This window comes from Mus pahari, chromosome 10 (genome assembly GCF_900095145.1).
Source record: "Mus pahari chromosome 10, PAHARI_EIJ_v1.1, whole genome shotgun sequence".
NCBI lineage: Eukaryota > Metazoa > Chordata > Mammalia > Rodentia > Muridae > Mus > Mus pahari.
The window spans coordinates 29,922,951-29,932,187 of NC_034599.1; the positions used below are offsets into that span (position 1 = coordinate 29,922,951).

Below are 9,237 nucleotides of genomic sequence, written 5' to 3' on the forward strand. Positions count from 1 at the left end.
CCCCTCCCCCCTCCCCCCTCCCCCTCCTCCTCTCCCTCTCTGCCTCTGGGACCAGACTGGGAGGACTGGGAGCTCTGGAGAGCTGAAAGAGATAAAAGAGAGGTGGGCAAAAGGGGGTCCAAAAGGAGGAGCAACGAATCTAGAGAGAAGAGCCCACAATGTTTAGAAGAATAGTCCCCACACTCCGTCAACACACCCTCTTCCCCAAGGACTTCCGTCCTTGCCCTCTCAAATGAACACAGCCAGTTCAAACTAGTCCAGCACACTGGGCATTTCCAGACCCTTCGTTCTACCTCACCAAGTCTTAGGGGCCCACCATGCCCCAGAAGAGATTAGCCTCAACAACTGGGAGCATGTAAAGTGGATGGGCTGAAGAAAGGCAAGGTGTGGGGGGGAGGGGAGGGGGTTCAGGAGTGAGAAAATCAGAGGCACACTTGAGGCTAGGCCCTGCACGGTCCCTCCCTGCCTTTGACCTTGAACAAGAAAAGAGACCTGTCTGTACGTCTTCTCCATCATTTGTAAAAGGAAATATTATGGAGCAGGTACCAGTCATGTGCTAGGGCAGGGGATATGGTGATGATGGAGTCCTTACCCTCCAGCAAGCTGACATTAAGAGACTCTTCCAGGGAGGTCTCTTCCAGGGAAAGAAATGTTTATCTCACTTTGCGCCATAATCCCTTGAGTGAGGCAGATACTAACATCTGTACCTCAACAAACAAGCAGGCATTCTAATTTAAAGCCAATCGAAAGCAAGATCTGCCTGAGCTCACTTGGCTGGACAGAGGACACAGAAGTGGCTCTGGGTCCTGCCCAGCTCAATGCCCTTCTTCTCTAGGGCCAAAAGGCAGGCAGACATCTCCCCTGGGATAAAAGAAGGCCAGCCGCCTTGTACAGTGCTATATTGGAGGCACTGGATGTTATCTGAAGTGCTATCTCATTAAGGAGTGTTAATTTCGTGGAGGTGTAAATATTGCTAACAAGGACTGCTGAGGGTAGGAAGGAAGGGCTTACAGCCTGTCCCCAGAGACACAAATCCCCTGGCTTCACAGCATCTCAGAGGAGGCTTTGGCTCTGCCAGTATTCCTGGACGCAAGCTTGGAGGTGTGAGATGTGTGCAGACTGGAGAAAGCAGAGGGACTGGGGAAGCCTTCCTAGAACATTGGCTCAGGGTGACCTGAAGGACAAAGGCGATTCAGAATGGTAATTACCAAAGATAACCAAGCCATGTGGCAAGGCTTTGGGGAGCAAAGGCTGAGAGGTGACAAAGCCATGTGGCATGCTACCAGGAACAGGAAAAACTTGGTGGAGATGAATAGAGATTTAGAAAGCAAACAAACTTTTTTTTTTTTTCCCCAGCTAAGAAACCCTCTGTCCCAGTTTAAGAAGGGTTTAGCTGGAACTCCAGTGTGGGGAAATAAGAACAGAGCCCTGAGTCTGCAGATGCCACCCAGCTGAGCGCTCACCGCCCCCCCCCCAAGTCACCTTTCTTGGGCAAATAACAAGAAGTTGACACAGGAGCAGGAAGTGAGGTCATGACTAGTCTTTGTAGGGATCTGAAAGCTACTAAAAAGGGGTACTACCTGGACTTAGGGTGGTGAATAAGGCAGGTTCTCCCTGGGGGACTCCTGCCTCCCTGTATCTGAATACAGGGCTTTCACCCTTATCACAAGGACCTTCACAAGATGGGTAAGCGGTGTAAAAAAGCTAGAAAGCCTAAAGAACATTTTTTTTTTCTATTAACTCCTCAAAGAAATGTTTATCAAGTAATTATTTGCTAGTCATCATTTCAGGCCATAAGAAAATATCAGTGAGACCCAAGGACAGCAGAAGGGTACCTTTAGTCCCGGCACTTGGGAGTCAGAGACAGGCAGATCTGAGTTCTAGGCCAGTCTGATCTATATAGTGAGCTCTAAGACAGCTAGGGCTATACAGTGAACAAGGCAGACAAGACCCTAGAGCTTGAAGTCCTAAACCTTCCAGGAGGAAGACGCCTTACAAGTGTTCAGATCCATTCCACACTATGAACAAGCCTTCCTTTGTCTCTCCATGGCACTGTCCCTGTTTCTGTCAAGGTCACGGATGTGTCTCAATGACCTTCAATGGCCATCACACAGCCTGCTTCTAAAACTGAAGAAGCCCTAGCTGCTGCCTCTCCCTACCCAGCTGGTGCAGTCTCCCACAGAGAGATGAACAGACCACTTCAATGTGTGCATTTTACTTTACAGCAAGGTAAAAATGTCCATCTCCACCCTCTGGTCCTGTGACAATCGCTTGGGATCAAAGTAACTGTAGCTGAATTTTCCCATTCCCAGAGCTTCAGGACCCCTCCAGTCTATGTCACCAATAATTCCACAAATCCTCAACACCAGTGCATGCCCAGCCCAGCATCCCCCCTCCTGGGCCAACGACGACCTCAAAAGGACAAGATGGGATCTTTGATGAGCCCCTCTAGCATGGAGTCAGCCCAGACCAGGCATCATGGAGAGGTAACCCTCTCTAAATCCAGATATCACACCAGGAACGGTGACCTGGGTGGGTGCCCAGGTCCAGACAGCAATAGAGCCCCTCCCCTTCCCCACGTGTCTCAGCGGTTGCCCAAGAAAGTCTTTTGAGCCTTGTGGGAGGCGGCTGCATTTCCAAGGAAAAGGGGAGCAGGCAGGCGGGGCAGATGGAAGTAATTACCGGCGGGAAAGAGAAGAGGAGCAGGGTTGGGAGGGGCCAGCAGGGACGGAGAGAGGGAGGGAGGGGAGCCCTGGCCTGCCCCACTGAAGGGAGAAGCCCAACTAGACATAGGTTCTGGCAACACAGAGAGGCCTGGATTTGTAGTCCCCCTTTGATACTAAGTAACCACGACCCTGACGTCTTTCCCTATCTGATGGGACTGGTTAAGACAAGCTCCAGCTCAGAAGTGGAGAAAACAGGAAAAGTGCAGACTTGGGAAATACACTCTGGCCTCAGCCCCACAATCAGTGACCTTGTAGAGTAATTGTCATCTTCCCCCGTCTATTTCATTTACAAATGGACTTCATTTACAAAGAGGCTTGCAAGAAGTAACACGAAGTGTGCTGCAAGGTCTCCGGCCCTCTCTCAGTTTTCCGTTAAATTGTGTGTGTTCTCACACGTGGCTGGGGACACATACCACAGTGTGTATGTGCAGATCAAAGGACAATCTCAGCCTTTTACCTTGTTTGAAACAAGAACTCTCTGTTGTTCACATGGCATATGCCAAGACAGCTGGTCCTCAAGCACCCAGCAATTCTCTAGTCTCCATCTCCCACCTCACTATAAAAGCCCTGGGATTACAGAGGCTATGCAGTCTGGCCTCCCACAAGTCTCCCACAGACCCTCAAGGTTTTGTGTTTTGTTTTGTTTTGTTTTGGTTTGGTTTTTTGGTTTTTTCGTGACAGTGTTTCTCTGTGTAGCCCTGGCTGTCCTGGAACTCACTCTGTAGACCAGGCTAGCCTCAAACTCAGAAATCCGCCTGCCTCTGCCTCCCAAGTGCTCGTAAAAGGTGTGCTCCACCACTGCCCAGCTAGCCATCAAGCTTATCTAGCAAGTGCTTTCCCCACCAAAGCATCTTGCTAGCCCTAATAAATTGAGTCAAAAAAACAAAACAAGGGGCTGGTGAGATGGCTCAGTGGGTAAGAGCACCCGACTGCTCTCCCGAAGGTCCAGAGTTCAAATCCCAGCAACCACATGGTGGCTCATAACCATCCTTAACAAGATCTGACTCCCTCTTCTGGAGTGTCTGAAGACAGCTATGGTGTACTTACATATAATAAATAAATCTTTAAAAAACAAAACAAAACAAAACAAAACAAAACACCCTCATGGAATCCAGGCTGGCCTATAGTCTTTGAACTCCTGGTCCTCCTGCCTCCACCTCAGAAATGCTAGGATTACACAGATGAACCACCATTCCCAGCGCTACATCCCTTCTTTATTCTAAGAGTGTGCTTCAGTGATATAGGACAGAGGGTAGACAGTGGGTACAAGGGGCATCACGACAGCAGCTGTAGAACTCACACCTGGAGGAAGAGTTGGGTCCAAAGCAGAAATAGTGTGTGTTTGGGCCCAGCAGGAAAAGGTATCCTCAAGCTTCAACCGCTCTTGGGCTCCCTCACATCCACTGAGCATCCATTCAGACCCCTGCCTCACCTCAGACTGGGTGAGCTGCAGCCTTCTCCTCCCTGAGCCACCTACAGCAGGCCCCAGGGCTTCACAATGGAGACCGTCACCTCTGCCTTCTGCATGGCAGCTCTGGGGGTCAGGTAGGAAGAGCTGCACTTGTGGACGCCACAGCCCAACAGAACCCTTGGGTGGATTTCGGACCAGGCTCTGACTGAGACGTTCCTACTCCTCGGGGCCATCTCGCCACTACCTCCACCTGCATTAGTCAGACATACCTCAGGACTGGAGAAGGAATGGGGGGGGGGGGGCGGAGAGGTTGAGGAACACTCTTCATCTCCTGGGGGTAAGGGTGGGGATAGGAAGCCGAACACACAGAGATGCGTTGGAGCTTCTCTGGAAAAAGCTAACAAAAGGAGATGTAGGCTAATGACTACAGCGATGTACTAGCCATTTCCTTGTGGAAACTAAAATCTTGGGGTCAGAGGCAAGGATCTTTAGGAAGAAGGGGGATCCTAAGGCTAGAGGAAAGAGAAACAGGAGCCGGGCTGAGCAATACCAGTTCATTGCAGGGAAGTGGCTGAATTGGTGACTTAACACTGGGTAGTGGAGCAGGTAGTGTGAACCTCATTTGCTCTGCTCTCAGATGTCCAAATATCTATCTCCTAATGGCTGCAGCTCCACCTTGCTCAAAATCTTTAGGTTCAGCCTCCAGACCTTCTTAAGGCACCATGCTCCCTCTCTAAGCCCGTGGCCTTGAACCTAACAGTTCTCAATTGCTGTACTAATACAATGAATATAATTGTCTTGTATTAACTGTAGCGGTATCCTCCCTCCACCATGGTGTAAACCTTGAACCATGACAGCAATGGTTCTTACTTCCTTGGGCAGCCTTGGGGCAGCTACTCTGAGGAGAGAACAGAGGCCTGGTGTAGCCTGCAGAGCCGGGGCAGATGCCAGTTCAGTGGGGTAACTGCAGACTGGCCACGCCTCAAGAGGGAGCTAAGAAGCGTGACTGACCTCTGTTCCTCCATACCCGGGGAAGAAAAGGAGGTCCTTCCCAGGATTTCTGATGATTCCAGAAAGGGGCTGATTCTTAGTTCTACCCAGAAAACGAAATCCTATGATACTAAAACAGCTGACAGGGTAGAGGGGCCAAGGCGCTTTTGTGGGTGAGTCACTGGCTCAGGGAAGGGAGCAAGAGAGGGAAGGGAAGAGAGCCTACAAGGTACTGGGGGCTTCCTCACCCTGAGCCTCCACTCCTAGTGGAATGGCGGCTTCCTCTCTTTGAGCAGCAACCCACTCTTAAGCTAAATATTCCCTTCTGTTTAAAGCCTAAGCAAGCAACTCTAAAAGAAAAAGTGTACAAGTGTGTCTTGCACTTATGTGCATCACATGCATGCCTGAGCCTGTGGCAGCCGGAAGAGGGTGTTGGATCCCCTGGATGGAACTGGAATTAGCCACTATATGGGTACTTGGGAATTGAGCCTGGATCCCCTGTAAAACCACTCAGTGCTCTTAACCATCTTAGATAGCAAGACAGTGCTCTCTCTTGGAGAGATATAATCCCAGAATAACCTTGGAGAATAACTCCAGAAGGGGGTTATTAAGACAGGGTCTCGTGTAGCTCAGGTTGGTCTCAAACTCCATATAGAACAGGAGATGACCTGGATGATCTACCATCAAAACTCCGGCATAACATCTCCAGAGTGCTGGGATTATAGATAGGTACCACCACAATGCGTTTAGGCAATGTTAAGAGATCAAGTTTAAAGAGTTTATGACAGGTAAATACTTTACCAACTGCATTCCTTGTGTCCCCTCCCCCCAACCCCCAACCAGTACTGGGATTGTAGGCAGCTCCGTCTGCCACTGAACCACACCCCCAGTCCCTCATTTACTTTTATGACTTCTGCCTACATCCCTCTCTTTATCTCCATCATCACCTTGAAATCTTTGGATACTGGTCCAACTCCTGGCTTGCCGTAGTGGGGCTGGGGGATCGGAGGTGTTGAGGAGGGCGAAATGAGTGGGGGTCCAGGGTTCACTAAGCAGTCAAAGATGCCCTCCCCTATGCAACAGGTCAGGCCATAAGGGATGCTCAGAGTAGGGCAGAGGCAGAATAAGTTTGAGGAAGCTGAGCGGCGTCAGTTTTCTCAAAGGATGTTTGCAGACCAACTCCCAACAGAGCAAAACATGTCCAGTAATTTTGGAGGCCCTAAGTGACTGGCACCTCCTAGGTAGCACTCTAGGAGTGCCTGGGAAAGTGAGGTTATGGATGGAGTTTCAGTAGCAAACTCACAACTCTTCCTCTGTACCTCTGATACTTAACACATATCAATTCGTTAACAACCCCCTGGGTTCAGAGAGGCCTGGAGGGGCCAAGTGGGATCTGTAGAACTGCCCCTGCCCTGTGGTATCAGTGTGTGCCCCTTGTGAGAGACAACCAACACTGTGGCACTGTTCACACCCAGCCTAGCCTTCTAAGCCTGGCGGGGGGTGGGGGGGTGGTGGAATCTAGCCTAGAGGACAGAGAACAGAGTAGATCAGGCTCATAAATCAGAAAGGCTACTCCTCGGTCTAGGGGGAATGGCAGTGGTACAAGACACGTTGGCATCTCGGGGCTTCCCACAGGTCCCAGTTAGCAAGGGTCTCAGAGAGGCACCTAGAACAGACATGGACAAGGGTTCTGCCCCAGCTCTAAGTCAACCTCTCAGTCCTATCCTAGGCCTTCTCACTGCCCACCACCCAGGCAACTTTGAAGCACAGTTGGCCCAAAGACCCCCTAATTCCTTGGATACAGCCACCCTGCTATTTGGCAAGCCCACCTTTGGGCTTTGCCTCAGCGACCTTGCAACTCCAGCACACGGGCAGACCCTGCAAAACTTGTCACCTCTAGCAAAGCCAGCCCACACGTCCTGGACTTCGGAGGATGCTAGAGGTGATAGTCACCCATTCAGCCAGGGCGCAAGAGCGACAGGGTTGGGGGTTAGAAACTTTCCGGAGGATTGTCCTGCTCACTCACTCCTAGGGAGCGAGACAAATCAGGCTTCCCGCGAAAATCGAGTCCAGGCAAAGGGACCCAGCTCCCCAAGGCTGTGGCCACCCGACACCAACCCCGTGCAGCGTGGCGTCCACGTGCGGGGCCCCCGACCACCTCCCCGAGCCGTGGCGGGAGGCTGGAGCCTCGCAGCCCCGTCACTCCCCGCCCTCCGCCGCGGGGCCCCAGAGCCCGGCTGCCGCGTACTCACCCTCGCGGGTGGAGCGGGGCGGGGCGAGGTAAATCCGCGCGCAGCTCCGATCCGTTAGGCGCCCCGACTGGCGGGGCAGCACTGGCGCAGTGGCTCCGCTCGGCCCGGTCCCTGTCCCGGGAGCGGGGCCGGCCTGGGAGCGGGCAAGTCCGCCTGAAGGGGAGGCGGGGGCCAGGGCTTGGGCGGGGGGCGGGGAAGGGGCCGGACACGCTTGCGCACACGGTCGGGAAGCCGACAGCCGCGAACGCCGCGCTGGAGGGAGGGCGCACCGAGGGAGGGAGGGCGCGGAGAAAGGAGGGAGCTAAGGAGGGAGGGAGGGCGTCCAGGAGGGAGGGCGCGCCGAAGGAGGGAGGACGCGGAGAAAGGAGGGAGCTAAGAAAGGAGGGAGGGCGCCGAGAAGGGAGGGCGGGGGCCTGAGGCCGCAGGGAGACTGGGTTTGGCGTGGAGGCCTCCCCGGCCTGGAGAGAAACGGCGGGGTGCGGGAGGCTGGATCGGGTGAGGGCAAACCCAGGGCATTCACGCTGCTTGTGAATGGCTCCAAGATGAGTATGCCCAACGTTGCCTCTAGCACTGATCCCACGCTCTCTTGGAAACAATAACCAAGAAAGGCTTCTTTGCTGTCCCCGCGCGGTAAAAAAAAAAAAAAAAAAAAAGTATCCTTTTCTCTCTACAGAAACTCAAGAACAGGAATGGAAGTCCATCCTTCCAATATCCTCCCATGCCCTCATGGCAGTCAGGTGACTTATATTGACGAGCCTTTTCTCTGCCCGGGGCCGGCCTATGCGCCCCAAACTGCTCCCTCAGCTCTTCCTCCTTTGCATACCCTCTCTTAGCCTTGGATAACTTCTCAGTTTCCGTTCTTGCTGAAGGCGCCAGGCATCCTGTCTCCAAGGGAAAAACCCCTTCAAGCCTTTAACCCTGATGCCTTGGGCTCTAGAATTGCCTGGACTGCAAACAGTGCAGAAACCACCCTGCAGGACTGTCCATTTCAGGCGTCAGCACAGTGTTACCCAGTTCCTAGCTTGAGCACCCTGGGACTGCAAGGAAAGTATTAGATCCAGTCCCCTTCCCCCCCCCCCGCCCCCGGAAGCTTACTATCTAGCTGCTGAGAAGGGGTGGAGGGTGTTGTACTGGACTATCAAGAAACAGGCAGCACAGGATGTGACTAAGTGTAAGATGTGAATAACTGACAGTAAGTGCCCAGGGTTTTAACGGAGTTTAAAGTCATCGTCAAGGGAAGCTGGAGGTCTCACGTGTTGGGAATCTCCAATTCACAAGTTCTGCTCTGCAGGAACAAAACGAAGAGGTGGCCTCCAGCTTCTTCCATTAGGGACTGTTTCCACCTGAATTATACCTTGCATAGGTGGAAGCTCTTTGGCAGCTCACCAAAGCCTAGTTTTATTTGAACGGTACCTTTGGCCTGTCAGTCACCTAGTCACTCAGCAAATATTTATTACATATCATGTCCTGCTCTGGAGCTAAGCTGGGAATAGACAATACAATGACTATGTCTCTGTGTTTGGCAAGGGAAAAAGAAGGCAAAAGAAAAACTGCTCCAGGAGAAAGAACAACTGAGATATGTCTGGCAAGTTGATTCAAGAAACAGTTGCCCAGCCTCCAAGCCTGGATAAGTCTTCACCAAACTAGGTACAAAGACAAGTTCACACTTCTTGCTAAAGGTAAAATCCTTCTACAATAAAATTGAGCTTAAGAATCAGCTTTTTTTTTTTTTTTTTTTGCTTCTGGAGACCTGAGTTCCAATCCTGCTTCTGCCACTAAATAGTTTTCCTTTCCTTTTCTTTCTTTCTTTTTTTTTGTTTGTTTTGTTTTTGTTTTCTTTTTTCTTTCTTTCTTTCTT

The 9,237-nt window shown here is 51.7% G+C and overlaps 1 protein-coding gene and 1 long non-coding RNA gene across 2 annotated transcripts in view; one reads left to right on the forward strand and one right to left on the reverse strand.

Annotated features, from left to right (window-relative positions):
* Nucleotides 1-7,551, reverse strand: part of St3gal4 (ST3 beta-galactoside alpha-2,3-sialyltransferase 4) — a 45,714-nt gene extending 38,163 nt beyond the window's left edge. The window contains exon 1 of the mRNA XM_021207074.2: nt 7,380-7,551. The gene's annotated coding sequence lies outside the window, so the exon portion shown is untranslated. The remainder of the gene's footprint in view (nt 1-7,379) is intronic.
* Nucleotides 7,552-8,754: 1,203 nt separating this feature from the next.
* LOC110327899 overlaps nt 8,755-9,237 on the forward strand; it is a 9,122-nt gene continuing 8,639 nt past the window's right edge. The window contains exon 1 of the long non-coding RNA XR_002380850.2: nt 8,755-9,058. This is a non-coding gene — a long non-coding RNA (uncharacterized LOC110327899). The remainder of the gene's footprint in view (nt 9,059-9,237) is intronic.